Genomic DNA, 18159 nt, shown 5'->3' with positions numbered 1-18159 from the left:
TTAACACTAGCTTAACATTTTTTTTTTTTTTTTTTTGCAGTTCTTGTTATCAGTTTTCAACATTAATTCATGTGGGCCCTAAGGCCCACATAAAATAATGTACAAGAACTAACAATTTTGATTTTATTTAACTTAAAATTACAAGGGACGCGGAATTAAAAAGGAAAAAAGGAAAGGGTATCTTTCAGATGGGATTTGGAAATGTTGAAATCGAAAACTACCATAGCAGCGTTGGAGTGACGAAGAATTCTGGACATTGGTTCAAAGTGCCCGTAATTAGTGCGGAGATGAGGGATATAGAAAAGGGAAACAGATCGCAGATTTCGAGGGTTGGTGTTAAGATGAATATCACTCAGGAGTGCCGGGGAATCTATATTGCCCATTAACAATTGGTGAGCAAATAATATATCAGCGTGTTTGCGTCTAATATATTAGGGCTGCAAACCTATCAGTTTTAGTCGATCGGTATAAGGAGGCAAGTTGGATGTATCATCCCAGGGGAGACCACGTAAGGCAAATCGAACGAAACGTCTTTGAACATTTTCTATTCTGAGTAAATGGTTTTCATAAAAGGGATGGATATTCAAGATGAGGACGGACTAGGGAAATGTAAAGCGCTTTAGTTACATAGGGGTTGGAAAATTCTTTTGACCATCTCTTAATAAAACCGAGAGATCTATTAGCTTTATTAATAATTTGGCCAAATGGGAATGGAAATTCAGGTGTTTGTCACACATAATACCAAGATCTCTAATTGAATCGACTACGTTGACGGCGTCATTAAGGAAGTAGTATACTCTATGAGATGGGATTTGTTTGCGCGAAAAGGTCATTTGTGTACATTTACCTACATTTAACTCTAGGAAATTATGCATGCACCAAACAAAAAAGATATTAAGATCATTTTGTAAAAGTAAGGAATCAGATGGAGTAGAGATAATCTTAAAAATTTTCTTATCATGCGCAAACATTAGGATATCTGAGTTTTTTAATTTAAGACAGACATCGTTAACAGATAAGATGAAGAGAAGGGGGCCAAGGTGACTACCTTGTGGGACTCCAGAAGTTGCATGTATAGGACTGGAGACTGAGTTACGGAAAAGGACTCTATAAGTTCTATTCGCAAGATAGGAGCTTATCCAGTTTATAAATATAGATGGAAAGCCTAGAGCTCTTAGTTTGAGATAAATTATGTTATGGGATATTTTATCAAAGGCTTTGCTGTAATCAGTGTATACAACATCAACTTCTTTGCCATTCTCAAGGGCTGACAAAACTTTGGATATAAATTCAATTAAGTTAGTCGTAGTGGATCTACCTTTAAGAAAACCATGTTGAGCGGGGGAGAATAAAGGTTTGCAATGGAAATAACTTTGGAACGGAATCATAAACTAAGCTTTCAAAAAGTTTAGAATGCATGAAAGTTTAGCAATAGGTCTATAATTCTTAATTTCAGTTTTATTGCCTTGTTTATGAATGGGAAATATAAATTAATCTTTCCATATATGAGGAAACACACCTTGGGAAAGAGAGAGTTCAAAGAGTGCAGTTAGAGGCTTTGACAGAGAATGCATACATTTTTTTAGAACAACTGATGGGACGCCATATCAGGACCAGGGCTAAAGTTTTCTTTGAGGCTTACGATTTTGGCAAGTACATACCATTTCTTCAGTTATTATAAACGATGAAAGGGAGGTTTGAGTGCAACCATCTAAATAACTAAAGTAGTGTGGGTCAGGTTTTAGGGGCAGACAACAGACTAATGCTGGGCAGAGACAGAGGCCCGTGTAAGCATTTACGAGTCAGGGTTGCGGATCATGAGGGGCTGGATAAGTTCCTCCTCTAGAATGACAGACAATCAGATATATTTAGGCACTGAAATATTCGTACATTGTATTGGGTGTACAAAATTTAAGGGATGTGACCAACCTTGTCAGTGAGAGACAATAGACCGTCAATTACGCCTGTTGATTAGTGGTTTATTTTGTCAAGACCCTATTCTTCAAATCTTTCCAAAGATTCCACCTGGTCACCACCTTAGCCGTGTGCTTGGGGTCATTATCTTGCTGGTAGGTCCACACTAAAGGCATATTTTCTTCGGCATATGGAAGCAAAATGTCCACATAGGTTTCCTTTGTGATATTATTTTTTATCCAATATAGGTATAGCAAAAGAAAAACAACCCCAGATTTTGATGTTGCTGCCACCGTGCTTAACTGTTTTTCGTTGATCCTTCTTCTCACATAAAGTCTTCCATCGGAACCAAATAAATTTATCTTGGTTTCGTCACTAAAAAGAACATTTCGCCAATATCAGCAAATCGATTGTGATAGATTTACTTTTGCAAATCGGAAACTAAGTAACGGAACCTTCCTCGCAATTCGACCATGTACATTTTTATCCTGCAAACGTCTGCGGATTGTGCGAGAGCTGATATACAATAATAGATTTGCCTTTATACCACTTGATGTTGTAAAGGGATTTTTAAGCACCTCTTTTTTTTTGGGCTTCCTCTTTTTTCGGTTAAATTTGTTGGTAGACTTCGCTTCTTTACCACCCTAGCAACAACACATTGAGATCGGTATAGACCATCTGCAATGAAACTACATATGTATATATTTTGCCTTGATCTCTTAGTTGGAAAATCAAACGGCGTTCTTCCTCGGAGTGCCTTTCGCGTCCCATTATTTAAAAAATAAATGTACTTCAAACACTTAAATACAGGTCTAACATTGCAAGTGACCATCATTAATGATTGGTAGCACTGGACATTTTTTACAGTCAAGTCAAAGAAAATTCATATGGATAATTTGCTCCAAATAAAAAGGCTAAAGGCATAGATTCTTTTATTAAAAAAAAAATGATCCACTCTTATTATTTTGGTCACCACTGTATTCGATTCATCAACAATAAGAATATTAGGTAGAAATTGGCTGCCAACGTACATATGTTTAATTTTAAATGAGTCCAACATTGAGAAGAAAAAGTGAAAATTTTCGAAAACTGTTTAATAGGTTATTGTTCAAAATGATAGCCTTTGTAAATGAGTTTTAATTAATTATTTTCATGCAAAACGAAGTAAGGTATAACTTTCGTATACTTTATTTTTTCAGGTATAAATGTCACTTCATTTTAAAAAAAACTTAAGGCATATTCTGCACATCAACATTTGAATCCTTTTTGAGGAATTGGTACCACAAAATATAAATTTCCCTATTTGATTGCTTTATTTTAAATTTTGCAGTAATTTGCATTTCAATTCAGATTTAAGACCAAAAGTGAAGTCATATAAAATAATTTACTAAGTGAACAATGAATTAAGATTAATACAGTTGATTTATTTGAAATTATTTAATAAACTTACATTTCCTTCAAAAATGAAGAAACTCGATTAAATTATTCATCTAGACGCGTTCCAATTAAAAGCAGTTTTAAAAAAGTTTAATAGTTTCTATAAAAATAAAGTATACGTCAATGTCCGAAAAAAGGATTCTTTAAGCTATTTTAAATGTATTTTAAGATTAAAATATTAAAAAAATATTATGTCTGTAGCCTGTAAATAGAACAAGCAAAACAGTGAAATAATTTAATTAGCTCCAAAGACTCGTATAGAAAAATATCTTGAGCATTATTTATTTAATATTGATCAAATACTGAACCGCTTATTTCGTTTCACCTAAAAACAATGCCTGTTACTTTTTATTGAATATTCCCTCAAATGATTTTATAAGAAGATATATAAACATACAACTGTTACATGCACATACAGAGCTTTTCAATAAGAGGTCTCATTTTAAAAAGTCCGGTACTTGGGCAGCTGATACTTTTGAAAAGCTGTTGGAAGCAGTTCAAAATGCGGTATTTTAAAATACTGTAAGGTCAAAAATCTGTATGATACTGTATGATTAATATTCTGTATTTCAAGATACTGTACATAAAACTACTGTATCTTGAAATTCTGTATTGTTAAAATACTGTATCTCATAATACTGTAAAATACTGGCTGGTTTTAACAGATCAATTAGTTTTGATATCAAAAAGATTTTTATTGGGAGCGGGTCTAAATGCTGTTTTTTAAAATACTGTATGGTCAAAATTCTGTATGATATTGTACGATACTCTATGGTCATAATACTGTATGGTTAATATTCTGTATTTCAAAATAGTGTACATTTAAAATACTGTATCTCAAAATACGCTCAACAAATAAAAATCATTTTGACAATTTAAAAGAGTGCGCACTTTTTTACATTATCAAAACGATTTTTATATTTTGAGCCTTATTTACAGCAATTTAAAATTACAGAATTTTGATACACAGAATTTTGAAATACAGTATTTTGATCATGCAGTATTTTGTACAAACAGTATGTTGAAAGCTAGTATTTTAAATATAGTATTTAGATTCATCCAGTATTGCAATCCCAATCCATTTTTATTTTTTTAGCTTTATTAACAGATATTTTTTATTATTTGATATACAGAATTTTGAAATACAGAAGTTTTAGATACAGCATGGTAGACTATTTTGAAATACAGTATTTTAAATACAGTAGTATGATCCATACAGTATTTTGATCCCAACCAAAAGCTGTTACCTTTCGACGAGTAAAAATTACAAAAAATGTTTTTATTTGGTATTCTCAAACTAGTCTTTTTTCGACTTTTTTCTTTGGGGACAAGTACAATATAAAGTTTATGTTGATACTCCACAATCGATTCAAGGCCTAAAAGACAGAATTTGTTAACCTATGCAATGGAGGATATACATAATGGCATAACAAAGAAATAAATATCCATTGATTTCCCTTAAAAATTGTAGTTTTTAGTTTTAAAACCAAACATCCTATTGGATAACATTGCATAAATCAAACGAGAGAATAATAGTTTAATCTTAAATAATGTCCACCACTATTTTAATTGAGTATTCTTTTTAACGAATTTAAGAGAAAAGAGAATACTATATGATGAACTTCAGAGACATTTTTAAAAAACACCGTAAAACAATCCAAACAAAAAGTAAAATTAGACACACGAAGAGCATACTTCTTAAGATTTGTAAATTTTCAAAAACTCGGATTCAAAAAATTCCTAATATGCTCACTCTATTGCAATCGAGTTTATCTTTTCGATAATTTAATGAAGAACAAATATTACTTTAATGCAAACCTTAAAAAGAGGAGTGATCGTTTTATTTTATCCGTTATTTTATTAAACATTATTATTATATGGAATATCGTAAAAGAATATTTAAATTGAGGAATTCATCACACTTTGTACGTCTAAGACATGTAAAAAAAGCTTTTTTTACTTTTGACTTTGTGCAGCTACCTTTCCAACCGACCACACATATAGCCTTGAAAGTCCTTGTTCACTTAGAAGATGTTCAACTAGCTCTTTTTAGAAATTCAATTTGTCGAATTGAACATTTCTAAATTTTTCGACGTTTCAAATACTCTAGAATCTAAATCAAATATTTCGATAGGTTCGCACGTTCGGGATACCATTTTTAGTCGTCCATATCTCAAGAACCCAGTAGACATCGGATTCAAATTAATTCTGTTTTACAGAGAGATGCAGAAAGGGGTTTAAAAAAAAACAATACGTCGTTTTATTACTATAGCAATGTAAAAAAAATTACATTTTGGTTGACTCCAAATATCTCATAAACCAATAACGCTACTGACTTCAATTGAATTTCCTATTTAACAATGTTACTTGATACCAAATAAGTTTAATTAAAAAAAAACAATGAACGATTTTTTTTATAAATCAAAAAATTAAAAAAAAAATATTTTCACTTAGAATATTTTACGAAAAAAAAAAATTTGCCGCAGAATAATTGTATGCAACGACGAATAACGTTTTTGGCATCAGACATCAAATGAAAATTAATTATAAACTTAAGATAAAGTTCTTAGAAAAGCCCAATCGGTTATTTTTTTTAAGAAATAAAAACTTTCAAAAGATTATGCTAAACTTGATAAAAATGGGATTTCGAAAAAAAACGCAGGAATAAAAACAGGGGCCTGACTATAAGGTTCACGGGGGATAGTTTCAAATTCACATTTCAAATTCGATTCGCGTCGTATTTCATTAATAACGAATTCGCGGCGAATTCATCTTATATTTCAGTGATTTGACACTTTTGGTTTGACTTTTCTTCCTATATTCCAGCCATTTGACAGCTTTCCACAAATTTTGTTTTGTTTTGATTGAAATTTTGAAGTTTGAGGTAATTTATTCAAAATTTTATATTTAATTTTGGATTGTGGATAAATTATAAGAAAATTAAAATAAGGTTAACTCACATTTTTATATGATTTCAATCAAGAAAGAATCCACGAAATCGAAAAGTGAATAATAATAAACATTCTTTCGCCTATGAACCCGCCAAAAAAGCTGCCGGATTTTAACTCGCCAACAAACATTAAGACATTTCAAACTCGCCTTCGAAATCGTTAATTCGTCGAATTCAAAACGAAGACGGCGAAAGCGAAAGCAATAATTCTAAAATAGCAAACACTCTAGCAAAACGATTCGCCGTGAATGCCATAATTAGGCCCCAGATCTTGAAATCATTTATCATTTTATTATCATATTTTTTTTTCTATAATTCAACTGTCAACTTATTTTTTACAAAACACGAAAACTTACAAAAAAAAATCATTATAAATATTAATGTTAATGTTTTAAAAAAATCGATTGACGGGCACTGACGGAAAGTTATCAGTATTGAAATTTTTCTCTTAGATTAAACTTTTCGAATATGTAAAAAAATGTAAAACGTACAAATTTGTCGTTTTTAAATAATTTAAAAAAGTTAAGCTTGAACCACGTCCAATTTTCCTAAATATTCAACTTATGTTGTTCCTAAAGGAATGTTTTCTTTTTAACTTTCCATAGGAAGTAATTCTAATGGGTCCAATTTGTCGAATTGAACATTTTGACATTTCCCGACGTTTCAAGGTCCCTAGAGTCGAAATAAAAGATTTTTGGAAAGATGTCTGTGCGTGCGTGTTTATTCCATAGCTCAAGAACCAGAAGAGATATCGACTTTAAATAAATTTTGTTATATAGATAATAATGCAAAAAGATTAAGAACCCTTAATATCTCACGAACCAATAACGCTAGACACTTGAATTAAATTTGTTATTATATTTTGTAACGTGATACCAAACAGGTATATTTTTGAAAAAAAAATTGTCACCTTGAAAATTTTCTATATCCAAAACAATTTTGTGCAACGAAAAATAACGTTTTTGAAACAGGTAAAATTTCTTTTGTTATAAAAAATAAGAACCTAAAAAAACTCAAAGTTGGTAAAAATTTAATTTCGACTCAAATATCTTTTCCAAACTTAAAGAAATTGGCTTTAAACTGATTTTTTATTTTTTTTAGTATTGTTGTCAACATTCAGTAACATTTTGAGAAAAATCGAATTGACAGTTTTTTTTTACAAGAAAGAAAAACCTAAACAAAATTAATAAAAGTTCGTAAAAACAGATTTTCGACTCAATTATCTTTTCAAAAATATTAGCTTCAAACTAATTTTATGTTATAAGAAATATTGTTTGAACATTCGATGAAGGGCGGATCAAGACTTTTCATCAGGGGGGGGGGGGGGGGTTTGTTCACAAACTTAGATGAGTTTTTACTCATGAAAAAAAATGTTTTGTAAAGGATGATAACAAAATTTAATAATTGCTAAAATGCCAACTTTAGTTATCAAATTATTTAGAACACTGTTGTCCAGCAAGGTAAGGTCTTACTATTTAATTTGGATGACTCATATGAAAGCATTCCAAGATTCCAACAGTTTTTAAATATGCTTTGAGGGTTTTTGGTGCATTTCGCGCAGAAATGTAGGAAATTGCTTTTTACCAAAAAACAAAACACACTTTTCTTGTTTTCATTTATATTGATGCAAAGAACGATGCAAAAATTTAAAAATCCAGAAAATGTGAGATGATCTGATTTGTAAAAATGTCGGGCTTTTTCTGATGTAGTTTTTTTAAAATCAATCTGATTACTCGTATTTTGATCTTATAAAAGTCAACAAAACTTAAAAACTGTAAAGACAAAAAGGTTTGATTCTTGAATTCAAGGAAATATCTGCATTTAAGTACATAATTTCTTTAAGAAAATTAGATCAAAACAAAGTAAGGTAAGTAAACAAATAAGTTTTGAAGAAAAGTTTTGTAGTACTCACAAATTACACGTTTCAAAGCTTTTATATCAATAGATATGAAATGTTTATTATGTTTTTCACTTAGCCATTAATTTAACAAAAGTGTCACTTGATTTTTTTGGGACATTTGTATTATTGAAATTCGTGTTTGATCTCAGTTCTAGAGGATCCAAAGCAAATTCACTTCAAAAGTAGATTTATTTAATTTTTTAAAATCTATTAAATCAGAAAACAAATTATGAAAGAAATGAAACGCACGACTGGGTCGCTAGAACTTGATAATTTATTCCAAAAATCTGTTTAAAAATATTTCCCATATTTAAGATTTAAAAATGTACCTGCAAAATAAGTTTCTCTACCGTCGTAATGTCATATTTGATTAAAAACTCTTTGAAATTGTTTACTTATGCAAAAATCGCTATATAACTCCTATATGTCGCAGTAAAAATTACTTCAATAATCACTATTTACGTGTGTCAAAAAAATGTAGGCTAGTTTAAGCTAAGGAATTCAAAGGCAACTTAATATACAATTCATGATCTCTTATTTAAAGTTTCTTCTTAAGAACCTGAATATTTGCTCTTTTTATTAGAATTTTTTTTTATGAAAATAATTTAAAGCATGACTAAAGTTTTTTCAAATTCTAAATTGAGCGAAAATCAAAATTTAAATTGTTTTTGACCGCAAATCACTTTTTGGTGAATGTCGTTAAATTATTAATAAATCTTTAAATGAAATCTTTACTTATACAACTTAACTGTTATAAGCTTTTTGGCTCATGTGACCCCCCCCCCTGGATCGTCAATTGGTCAAAAGTTGATGAATTTGTGTTGTTTTCTTCGGAAAATCGGAATAAATATCCGATTCATATTATGTTCTTGGTCCAATGTTCAGTCAAAAGTAGTACTTTTAGCAAAAAAGTTTAAGGAATAAAATATAAATGTTGTTTTCATATACAAAAAATAAATAATTCAAAATATAATGGGGGTCATATCCATTAACGCAATACGATTAGTTTTCAATTGAAGGGAAAAAGCAAACAATTTATCTCCAAGGGGGGGGTCATGACCCCTATGACCCCCCCTGGATCCGCCATTGCATTCGATAAAAATTTGAAAAAAAATTGAATTGTCGTTTTTCAACAAAAAAATAAATATCTAACAAAAATTCAAATATCTTTTCAGAAATTTAAGATATAGGTTTTAAATTAATTTTGTTTTATAAAAATATTGTTTTCAACATTCATACATTTTTTTTTATAAAAATCTAGCAATCTGTTTTTTCATAAAAAAATTTAAATCTAAAAAAAACAGTACTCAAAATTGGTAAAAATTGATGTTCGGTTCTCGATATCTCGTGAATAATAAAAAAACATTGGCTTCAAATTAATTTCATTCATCCAATTTGTATTTGTTTATGTAAGAAATAAGAACTTTTAAGAAATTCTACTAAAATTGGTAACAAATTATTTTTTGTCGCTATATAATACTATCTACTTTACTAGCGAATTTTGCAAAAGATTGTTCTATCATTGATCTTGCATTATATTTAGGGTTTCAGAACGACGAAATAGAAAAACAAAATAGACAAATATTAATTTTGTAAAGTGGCAAAAACTTCAGGATAGCGTTAAGTTTTGGGGAGAATTTTCACGCTATGAAAACAAAGCTGGGGTCAATACTTATGAGGAATTATTCCAACTTGCTAAAACAGTAATGTCACTTCTTTTATCTTCTTTCTGATAAAAGAATTTCCATTAAGGATTTATTATCACCACTTAAAATTAAGAAAGGAGGCTTAGATGCGACCCACTCTGATAACTTCCCAAACCTTCTGTCGATTTGTCTTGCTTAAAAGGTTTGTAGGCAGTGTTGCCGCAAGCCAAAAAAAAGTCGCTAGATGGACCTTAAAAATCCGCTAGATATGCTTGAATTTTGAAATAAAACTAAACTTACCTAATATATCGAAAAAAACTTTTTCAAACTTATTTGTCGTTATTAAATAATTTAAAAAAAGATAATAATTGGAAATCGAATTTATATTCAAAATAATTTTTGAGACAACTTCGTCCTATCTTCCTAAATATTTAACTTATTTTGTTCTTAAAGGAATGTTTTTCATTTTTCCGAACTTGGGATAAACTCTAAAATTGTATTTGGACACTTTTTTTTAAATAAGCGCACATTATAATATTTTGTATAACAACACAGGTTTGTGTAGATCATGTTAACCACTTGTTTTTATTTAGTGGTCCGTTCCCCATTGCAAATGCAACGCAAACGCAAACGCAAGTTGAAAAATTGAAATAACCAGTTTTATCACCGTTGTTGTGGATGGAAATGTGGAGTTGTGTTGTGCTTGTGGTTGTCTTGTCGTCTACCGGTTCTGGTTCAGTGCAATTCTGTTCGTTCGCTAGCTAAGTAGTCGGTAGGGTTGGTTGTGTCTTGATGGTTGTTGAAGCGCCGAAGCCGTCTTCGTTTTCGTGAGGTGAGACTGAAAAGTGAATATAATATAAACGATCGTGGCCTCGTCTTGTAGCACTGATTTAAAATTCAAGTGCACAATATTTTAACGATTACAAAAATACCTATAATAGGAAGAAAAAAGTGGAGAAATCATAGCTTTGACTTTGGGTACCTACTTCTGTTTTGTTTTGTGTTCTAAAAAAAAAGATAGGAAGGAAGAATGATATTGAAACCCAAGTACCTAGTTTCCCGAATTTCTACCAAAATTCATGTGTGTTTATAGAAAGTGACTACCTCTAGTTCTTATAACGTTTGTGTGGCTTACCTGTCCTTTACACCCGCACCGCATCAATTTATTGCCTACCTTTTTATCTACCTAGGAAGGCCAGGGTGTTTAGTTCCTAAATCCTGTTTGTGCTTTCCAATGTGTAGTGTGTGTTTCGTCTTCGTGCTTAGTCGTGACTCAATGTGAAAAAGCAGTGAACAATTGTTGTTGGTTTGGTTTGTGTTGTTTGTTTCTTTGGTGAACCTACCAATAAAGGTTCAAACGGTTCTGCAACTACTCTCTGTATGTTAAGATCTTGAACTTGGTCCAATAGAAATAAATCGGTTAAACTTCGTCCTACTTTCATATTTTCCACTCCGCTCGAAGGGAAACTAAACAAAAAAAAAACCTCGCTACCTTAGCAACAAACAAACTACAAAAATTAAATAAAAATATTCCAAGCCACCGTTAATTCGGAAATTGCGAAATAGTGCTGATGTTTTAATTTTGTAGGTATTTTTTTTTTTGAAAACCCGTGTTATGTGATATATTTGCTTGTGAACGTAACTTCGTCTATTGTGAATACTAAGCTCTGTTATATGCTATACGAGTATAATTAAGTGTGAGAAAAGCCATCGTTCGGTTGTCGGCGTTCGTCGTATAGCTATCAGCCGTCATCGTGTCACACGCTTGTTTTGAGGTAGGTAACTGCAATTCGCGCATAAATTCCTCCCATTAACAATATTCCTACTACTCTACATGCAATACAAAAAAAATTACAGAGTAAAGGCAAGAGTTTTACAGTATAGTTTACAGAGTGAATTTATGCTTATTCAATTCCTGTGATTATAAGGAAATGCAATTCGTATGTTAACTTATCTAATTGGATTTCAAAACGAATTTTAACTTATTAAAATTTTGGAATATCTACCTACCTAACTTCTATGATAAAACCAGATATCAACGGTATGTATGTCTAGAGATATGTTTACATATTGATTATGTTGTCTACTTAAAATTTAAACGACTTGACACCCAGATTTGAATTAATAACAAGCTACATACCTAGTTGGACCCGTTTTGGGAATAGCAATAGGACATCTATCTATTTATTCCTGATGTTCAAACCTGTAAAACAAATTTTATGATTTCTTTTTTTTTCTCGAAAACTTTAAGATGAGATGCAAAAATGTTAAGAAAATTTCAAAAAATAAAAATCGTAAATAGAAGGAGAAGAAAATTGTAAGCCTTGTGCAGTTAGCACAGACTTTCCATTTACTATATTTAAGAAGAAGAAAAAAGCTGTCGTATGGATATGGATAAGGCTAGGTTATTTACCCGCAGAGTGTTAATGAACGCGTATACATTGCAACTTTGTCGTATGTCTTAAGAAAATGTCAACCTTACAAAAAAAAAGTTCGATTTTTTTCTGCGATTAGCAAGTTTTTTTTCAAGGTGACAACATCGGAGAAATTTTATAGGATTCATATTTATTTTAACTTGTTTTCTTTTTTAATGTAAGAATTTTTGACAAAATTAAAATAAATGCATTTACATTTGATTTTTTGTATCTTCCAATGGCTATGAATTTGCAGTTTTAGTCCGATAATTGTTATCAATTATGTAAAACACACTTTATTGTGTTTCGTAATAATTTGATATACACTCAACTAAACTAGTCGGTCCGTTAATGAAATAATGAAGATGATTAAAAAAATATTTAAATTTATAATCTGACAAAGTGTAGGGTCATGGTGAAAAATATACGGTAATTTCTTGAACATGTTGGGCTAGTTTGAAAGCCTAAAGAACTAGCGGCAAAGCTATAGCACAGTAACTATATTCATTAAACAACGCGTTGTGATTTTGGCTACTTGTTTATGATATTGGCTTGATTAATAATCCAAGTTTCCGACCTTGATCGCCAAAAAGCAAGATGTTCAAAAACCAGAAAAAAAGGTGAACATTTGTCGCTTATTGGTATTTTTTATCCTGTAGCAGAACTTTTTTTTGGTACAATGTTGTTCTAAGACCTGAAGGCAAAAAAAAGGCTGGGGTACAACCCACACTCATACCTTCCCATTACGTCTATCGCTTTGTTTTGCTTTAAAGTTTGTAGGTTTTGGTGTTTTGTTAAAAAAGTTCTCAGTTGAATTATTCTTAAAAATTTAAAAACTACCAATAATATTTTGCATCTAATGAAATAGTTTGTTTTGAAATTATTTCTTTGTTAACGAGAATATTAGTCAAAAACCAATTTTTACCAATTTTAGAAGCATTTCTTAAAAAAATTATTTCTTATATAAACAAATACAAATTGGATAAATGAAATTAATTTGAAACGAATGTTTTCTATTATTCACGAGATATCAAAAACCGAACATCAATTTTTACCAATCTTGCGTACTATTATTTGTTTATTTTGATTTTTTATTAACAAACTCACTGTTGGATTATTAGTTTTTTTATAAAAAAATGTACTGAACGTTAAAAATAATATTTTCTTTGAGATAAATAAGTTTGAAGACAATATTTCTAATTTTTGAAAAGATATTTGAGTCGAAAGTAAATTTTTACTAAGTTTTAATATTGTTTTTTTGTTTTTTGTAAAAAAACTGTCAATTCGATTTTTTTACCGAATATTAAAAACAATTCTGCTTATAACAAAAAAATAGTTTAAAGCCAATATCTTAAAGTCTTAAAAATATATTTGAGTCGAAAATCATTTTTTACCAACTTTTATTAATTTTTGTTTAGTTTTATTTTTTTTTTTTGTAAAAAACATTCAATTCGATTTTTCTCAAAATTTTACTAAATGTTGACAACGATAGTTTTTAAAAGTTAAATTAAAGATATATGCTATCTTAAAGTCTTGAAAAGACATTTTAGTTGAAAGTCAATTTTTACCAACTTTTAGTAATTTTTATTTAGTTTTATTTTTTTGTAAAAAAACTGTCAACTAGATTTTTCTCAAAATTTTACCCATAAGATAATGGTTAAGTTTTGAAAAGATATTTAAGTCAAAAATTAATCTTTACCAACTTTGAGAAATGTTTTTTTTATAGGTTTTTATTTTTTATAAAAAAAACTGTCAATTCGATTTTTTTTTAAATTTTACCAGATGTTAAAAACATTGTTCTTCGTTGCATGAAATTATTTTGGGGATAAAATCGTTTTTTGTTCGTACATTTTTCGAGGTAAATAATATTTTATTTTTTATAAAAAACAGTCATTGGAATTCTTTCCAAAAATATGTAATATAAAAATGTTTGGTATAACGTTACAATGTATAATATAAAATTTAATTCAAGTCTCTAGAGTTATTGGTTCGTTCGAGATATTTAGGGTTACCCATAATGTTCACCTTTTTTTTAAACTGCTATGATAAAAAACCACCCACGCAATATTCTTAAGAGCCCTTTTTGCATCTTTCTGCCTTATTATCTGTATAAAAAAATTTATTTGAAGTCGGTATCTCTTCTGGTTTTTGAGATAAGGACGACGAAAAAAATGTCACGAATATACGTAGATACGCAGCACAGACGTCTTTCTAAACATCTTTTATTTCGACTCTAGGGACCTAGAAAAGTCGAGAAATGTCAACATTTTCATTTCGACAAATCGGACAAATTAAATTAACTAAAATTTGAGCCTAAAATTGTGTCTTTAAGGGTTTTTAGAATCCAGTTGTTCAAAAATTAGATAAAACACTTTTTATTCCAAAAAATTGACGAACTAATACTGAAATAACAAAAAATAGACAATGCTTCAAAAGTATATCATATTTAAAAAGCGAGAAGATTGTTCCAAAATAGACAGAAATAAAAAGGGATAGTAAGTGTATATCGACTCCTGTTAGACGGCAGGTTTTTCAGAAAACTGAGATGACATACAAAATCAAAGATTGGAAAACAACTGCCATAGTTTTATATACAAAATAGCGGATATTCAACCAAATTCAGTTTCTTGCTGAGAATTGAAGATTTTTGACCTTCTTAAAAACAAATTGTCAAAATGTATGCTCTGGTCTCTAGATTTTAGTATAAGTCAAATAACTTTTGTATTTTTATACATATATGTGTATTAAATTTGTAGTTTCCAGCCAAGTTATCTGGATTACATTACACCCTTTTGACATCAACACACTCAGTTGACTATGAAACCCCTTTTAACTCGACAACTTAAATAGTGAGAATCTTAAGTCAAGGAAATGGTATTAATACTTTTCTCATGGAACAGCATTTCAATTAACTAATAAGCGATATTTCCGAACATAGACATTTTATACAAAAAGAAGTATAATAAGACGTTGTTTCCTTGAAATAAATTAAATTTAATATCTTTAATTCTTGAAGAAATCAAACTGGGTTAAACCGAGCTGTAAGAGCTAATGTTTGTTCAAAGGAAATTTTCTATTTATGCAAATTATTATCAATAAATTAAAAATTATCAATAAATGTAAAAATAGATCCAAGTTTTTTTATGTCTATAAACGAAGAAACCGGAGCTTCTACTTAAAGTTTTCATTAGACTGCTATTCGATCACGTTAAAAACTTATGAAAATGGTTAAAGTACTCACTATAAAAATGTTTCAAAAACGGCTAACAAAACTCAAGCACATTTGGAAACTAGCAAACAAATGTAAGCTATCTTAAAATGTACAAGTTGTAATGTTGTGAAAAACCGAAACCGTAGAAGTTCCAAATCTAATCAACATAAATACAAAATTTAAAATGACTTTGAGGGTTCCTAGCGTTGCCTGCTTCGATTCCGTCATGTATAATAGTTCTGGTTATTATTTGACTAACAAGAAATAGTAAAACTAAATAAATATAGTCTTGCATTACCATATACGTTTGTATATGCAATGGAATGCTCCACTAAAAATGCTCTATCAATAACTTTTTGTAATCGTATCGCCTAACAACAAGCCTAAGCTTTAAAATAAACAGACTCCAAAAGGCGTTTGCAATTTTTAAAACTAACCATTAAGGTAGTCAATGACTGTTTTATTTTACTAAATTAAGATTAAAAATAATTTATTTGAATTCAAGAAAACTAAAAAAAAATGTAATCGTTCTAGAGGTAGACTAAAACTAGCTTTCTGTGCGATGTAGCAAAATTGTTTTCGCTTAAATGTAGCCAAAGCATAGATAGAGGTAAACGATACGGATCCAAAAGGTGTCCAACCGGATTCTGTGAAACTGTGATGGCAGCATTAAACTGTTGAAAGCGACACACATGAAACACTCTGTTAAGCAAATTATATTCGTTAATCCAAAACAAAATGTGCTATAGCCTTTACAGATTAAGTTACTTGATGATGTTTTTTTTTATTTCATTTCTTTTATTTTAAACAAATTAATCGGTTGAGTTTCACTTTATTCGACACTATAATATCGTAAAGATCCGAGAGTTTTGCTGTTGCAGCTGCTTATGTTTCGTGATAAACAAATAATATAAAAGTTAAAGATTTCACTTTGTAGGTAGGAATGATGCATAAATGAACTCATCATTATACACAAATTCCTATGTTTAAAGATTTTATACAATCCAATCATCCAATGTTGCTATTTTAAAGCTAAATTAATAATACTTCAATGTTGTGTCTTCCTGATCGTGTGAAAATAATTAGTTGTTTATCTTGGTATTTCAATAGGTACCTCCCTATGTACTCATCTCATAGAGACGGACTTTATACCTACTTAACTTATAAATAACCATCATCATTGATGTTCCAAGGTTATCATTGTATAAAAAAAAAACAACTTTAAATAATGTTTTAATGGGTAAAGTTAACAAATTCTAATAATTGTTTGTCGAAATTAACATCAAACAATTAATAGATACCTCTTGAACAAAGCATTGTATCTTTCTTTTGTTTTTAATGAAGATAATTTTTTTTTGTTTATAATGAAGAAGATTCACCAGAGATAATTAAAATGAAAAATCATATAGTACTCGTACTAATGATAGAGATAAGATTAAATACAAATTAAATGGTCACCACATTTTTTTTTTTTTAAAAGATTCTCGAAATAGCAAATGATGGCGTTCTGTGCAACTATTACAAAAACCCTTCAGAAATTAGAGTGGAAGTTTTTAAGTAAAGGTTATCTGTAAAATTAAAATTGTGTTGAAATAGTTAACGTTAACAATCGCAATGAGCTTTTAACAATTCCCTTCATATAGTTGCTTTTTCTCTTAAGTATTGGATAAGTATCTGTTTTATTTAATCGCTAGTTTTTCATTAGATCATCTTACAAAAATAGAAAAATATTGATAAAATTGATAGCAGTATTTTATGTCGATCCAACTTATATAGCACAAAAGTTAATAGGCTAGTATTGCATTGATTGTTCAGAGTTAACTCATTGGCTTAGAAATATCCTTTTTATAAGCTATATACACACTTTTCATTACAATGTACATATCCAATGCTCATATTTGCTGTGAATACTGGAACTACATTTTAAAGGTGTTGATTGCCTAGAAGTGTTAAATCATAAGAGCTCGATGGCTTATTGTGATTAACACCTCGAAAAATAATAGAATCAGCAAACTTTTCTTGCAAACTTAGCTGTGGTTTTTTTTGTTTTCCATTTTCAATAATAGTGAAGTGAACAATTCTTGATTCCTCTACAAGTTGCTAACGAAAGTGCTTGTTTTTGAACATTCCAAAATACACATCCTTATTTGCGGTATTGACTATTGGTATTGAGGTGACAAATATCAAAGTCCAGGTATTCTCAATTACAACAAAGTGTATAATTTCATCAATTAAAAGTTTCTACATTTGTAAATGAATAAAGATTCAAGCAACGAATTCATTATTTATAAACTATCAAAAAATCAAGAGCGAATCCAGATTCCAGATTTCAATTGGGGGAAGGGAGTCATGAACTTAGTATTAATACGAGTTCTTGTTCACGACTTAAAAATGTTTTTTAAATGTTCTGTGAAGTAGGCTGAACAAAATAAAATAACAGCCTTTTCGGGAATTCCTTAGGAAATATTTTTTCCTAGGAACTTTTCCATTCCCGGGAGCAATGTCCTACTATCGAGAATTCCTCACGGAATTCTTTTTCCTTCGGCACGAATTTAGCCAACATGAAAATAATAAATTTGTTTTCGAATACATCATTTTTATTATTAATCGATGACATACAACGAGAACAACGAAGTTTTTGTTGTGTAGACGTTTTTGGAGCTCGAGCTTTGCTTTCACTTCCTCCA

General features: G+C 29.9%; 1 protein-coding gene across 5 annotated transcripts in view; it reads left to right on the top strand.

The window, feature by feature from the left end:
- The first annotated feature begins 10522 nt into the window (after positions 1 to 10522).
- The window catches only part of LOC129944266 (sodium- and chloride-dependent GABA transporter 1), a 76163-nt gene continuing 68526 nt past the window's right edge, over positions 10523 to 18159 (top strand). For 2 of the 5 annotated variants that reach the window (XM_056053591.1, XM_056053588.1), the window contains exon 1: positions 10552 to 11622. The gene's annotated coding sequence lies outside the window, so the exon portion shown is untranslated. Of the gene's footprint in view, positions 11623 to 11656; positions 11889 to 18159 lie in introns of those variants that run through there. The other 3 variants (XM_056053587.1, XM_056053590.1, XM_056053589.1) reach the window with 3 other exon arrangements.

Source organism: Eupeodes corollae, chromosome 2 (genome assembly GCF_945859685.1).
Source record: "Eupeodes corollae chromosome 2, idEupCoro1.1, whole genome shotgun sequence".
Classification (NCBI taxonomy): domain Eukaryota; kingdom Metazoa; phylum Arthropoda; class Insecta; order Diptera; family Syrphidae; genus Eupeodes; species Eupeodes corollae.
The sequence above is the reverse complement of the archived record's forward strand: the minus strand, read 5'-3'. Positions and strand labels throughout refer to the sequence as shown.